Raw genomic sequence first — 4,026 nt, forward strand, 5'->3', positions numbered from 1 at the left:
ATATATATATATATATACATATATATGCGTAGATTTATGCATATGAACATACAATCTTATATACATATGCACAAACATATATTATACACATAAATATGTACATACATACATGCATACATACATACATACATACATACATTCGATACACTTCCACGCTGTTTCCATCCACTAGATGTTTACTGATTTTCTTTTTGAAGTCTTGTTTACGATAATGAAAATCTGAAGATGTTTGTTTATTCCTGTCTAAAAGTGTTAGACGGTTGTATTATTTGAAAATCGTATGTAAGTATTTAACTGGATTAAGACGCTGTAGATTCGCATTGTGTAAATGACAATGGGAGAGAGGGGCGGTACAGCAGACACCATTATTCAGTTATTCAATATGAAAGAAAAAATGGTGGTTAGGTAGAGATAATAACTACTATAGCGATGAACAGAAAATGGAGAGGAAGATGATTTAGTGATGATGATGATTTTCATTGAAATTTCATTGAAATTTCATGTTTATATTCTTATTAATAAAGTAGGTCTGCCGACATGATAACATTTATGTTGAACAGATCTTTATAAATAGAATTCTCTGTAGCCAGCTCTCCAACAGAGTAAGTATTATGGCTCGTCGTCGGCTTTCATCCAAGCGATATTTAAATGCTGTCTTTCAACAGTTTAGTAATTACTTTAATAAGTGGCTTAAGAAGTGCAAAACATCACAACAACAATGATATCTATTGCTGGCTAAAAATACATTTCATTAATTACTTCATATCTTTAGCATGCCGCTGTTTCTCCATCTCAGAACTTGTTTATTTATTTCTTACTGGAAAGTTGATTGCCAGAGTATTTAAGTGGCTGCTCTTACACTTACGTTATTATGTCCATACTGCTGGTCTGCAAATGGCTTCGAAATTTTTGATTGTTGGAAGAAATTCAATTATAAAACCGCAAAAATTGAATTAAAATTAGATGGGCAGAATAAATTTTATTACATAAGGGACGCTCTATTCGTAAATACATTTGTGAATGCAGCAGATGAGCTAATACAGCGCTAGATCATATTAATAAATTGAAATTTCATGATTGATTTTTGGAATCACGTAGCTCAGATTATTTAGCATCTAGCTTTGTCATATCTTAACAGCAAACTGTAGCTAGTTAAATGATGTTTAAGAAGAGCACTACATTTATCTCCAATGATTGTAGATCTTTTCAAGAAAAACATTAATTGTGCCCGATGTGTAGTAGAACAGTCCTCCACTTTATCGACAACTAAATTCCCTCAAATTAAACCCTGCCATCTTAAAAAGAAAGAATACATTAGACAATGCAGTCTTCGTAAACACGAATACTATACAACCAGAGCCCCTTAAGTTACAACAAATGCTAAGCCAACTCAACACTGTGAACTCAGATCCTTAACATAGCAAGGACTGCATCTCCTAGGCCGGCCTTCCGCTTCAGAACCAGAAAGTACTTTATCTCACCAACACTTTACAATGCTCAATTGAGATCTACAATGATATACCGCTCATACATCTAGCACGGTGCTACTACTACACATACAGATGTAGAACACATCAAAAGAAAAGCCACCTGATAGATTGCTAACATGTATTTCATGCTGAAGACTAGTACTAGTAGTAGTAGTAGTAGTAGTAGTAGTAGTAGCAGGGCCGTCGTTAAGCCCCTGCAACCCCTACGGTAGCAAGGGGCCTCTGCAGTTGAGGGACTCCATGTTGAGATCAAAGTACATAGATGAGTCATCTATTTACTTAGGTTAAGATGTTGAACAAGAATTAAACTATGTTAACTGAAAATTTCAAGAAATAAAATAGTATTACACTGTACCTGCAAAAGTTTTGTAAAAAAATATTACATCGTACCGCGAACGTGTACCAGACTTTGTGGATTGTCTATGATATCAATTGAACACGAACTTAGCTCTCAGCTTGATTATTCTGAATTGATCGATGATTTCAAGGAGCGAAAAGTGCGCCGTGTTTGTTTTTGAAAGTTGCCTGGATTATAAAATTGCTTTTTTATTCATATCTGGAAGTTTTGCTTATTGGAATTTGTAATAGACCTAAATGAATTCAACTTGTACTTTTAAAGATGTTCTTTAGGATAACGTGAAATACTGAACTTCAAATAGAATAAAATAAAGTATAGCTATGAATAAAAGGTGCGTAGATAATGAATTTTGATTGAAGGGGTGGGGCCTCGAAACAAAAAGTTGCAGGGGCCTTCTAAAAGTCACGCGACGGAGCTGAGTAGTAGTAGTAGCATCTTGGTAATGGTAACAAAAGTAATATCTATTTTTAATTAGTTTATACTATTGATTACTTCCAAAAGGTGGCGATCTGGCAGAATCATTACCGCGTCTGACACAAGGCTTAGTAACATTTCCTCCGGCTCTTTACGTACTGAGTTCAAATTCCACCGAGATCGACCGTACTTTTCATCCTTTCGATGTCGACAAAATAAGTACCAGTTGAGTAAGGAGGTGAATATAATCGACTTCCACCACTCACCTCGGAATTGCAACCCTTGTGCAAAAATTTGAAAGGATTACTATTTAGTTATTATTTCCTTTACTGATAATTCTGATATTACTGCAAAAGCGCAAAAACATTTTCATGGATACTAAAAGAAATTGTGGTTGTTGTTTCAGAGCTCCATGCCAGTCACGATGATGTAAGCCTAAGTTTAAGTACGTTACATTTACTACGACACTGTCTTGTATATCTTGGACTACATTATCTAATGTAGTCTACAACACTATCTTGTATATCTTGGATTACATTACTACGACACTATCTTGTATAATATTGTATATCTTGGACTACATTATCTAATGTGTCTTTTTGTTACCGTGACGGACGAAATACTCAGCGGTATGTCTTCTGGTTTTACGTCCTGAGTTCAAATTCCGCCGAGCTTGACTTGCCTTTCACCTTTTCGGGGTCGATAAGATAAATATCAGTCAAGTACTTAATGTCTCTTTTGTTACCGTGACGGACAAAATACTTAGTAGTATTTCTTTCGGTTTTACAGACTGAGTTCAAATACCGCCGAGATCGATCTTACCTTTCACCCTTTCGGGGTCGAGAAAATAAATACCAATCAAGTAGAGGGGGTTGATGAAATCGGCGCCCCTCCTCCTGAAATTGTTGGTCTTTTGTTTATAACAGAAATGATTATTTAACGTCTCTTTTCCTTTATTTTTAAGTCAGTTGAGCACGTTTTACATGAGAATCGGTTGCTTTTCCAAGCCGAACGAGCAGCCCACGCAGTTCTGCAGAAAGTACTCGCTTCTCTAATGTCGAGTCCCTCATCCCCCACAAACAGTAATTATTTAAAAAAAAACCACGATGACCCATTCACTTTAACAACGAACTGGATTACACTAAAAACTGTTACTGAGAACATGAATAGAAACGGCTCACACGAACAAGAGGGAAAAATTATTCCTGAATAATTATTTGAAAACTGAGAGAATATAAACATACGCAGTGGACGTATTTATGACCGACACTCGCTAAATCTCTTTATTCTATAAACACAGTGTGAGGTGAAATTGTGACGACGCATAGAATCTCATAGTCAGGTTAACATTTCCCAAATTGACTGGAGATAAATCAGCGTAAGAGTGAAGCAGAAACAATATGGGTAAATTAATTTCCGTTTGGTGCAAGTGTTATTGGGTACAAATAACTACATTTGACACAACTACATTTGGACCACTAAATGTAGTTGTGAGCTAAGACGTGAGATTAGTTCCTTCTAAAATGCTCGCTCACTTATAACGCCCTCATAAACAATTGTAACCACAATTCTCAAAGCATTTAAATGGTTCGTACACACACACACACACACACACACAGAGAAATATATGTGTGCGTATGTGAGAATATTTTTGAGACTTGTATATATATGTCTCTCTCTCTCTCTCTCTCTCTCTCTCTCTCTCTCTCTCTCTATATATATATATATATATATATATATATATATATATATATATAAACATAC

The sequence above is a fragment of the Octopus bimaculoides genome, chromosome 2 (assembly GCF_001194135.2).
Source record: "Octopus bimaculoides isolate UCB-OBI-ISO-001 chromosome 2, ASM119413v2, whole genome shotgun sequence".
Taxonomy (NCBI): domain Eukaryota; kingdom Metazoa; phylum Mollusca; class Cephalopoda; order Octopoda; family Octopodidae; genus Octopus; species Octopus bimaculoides.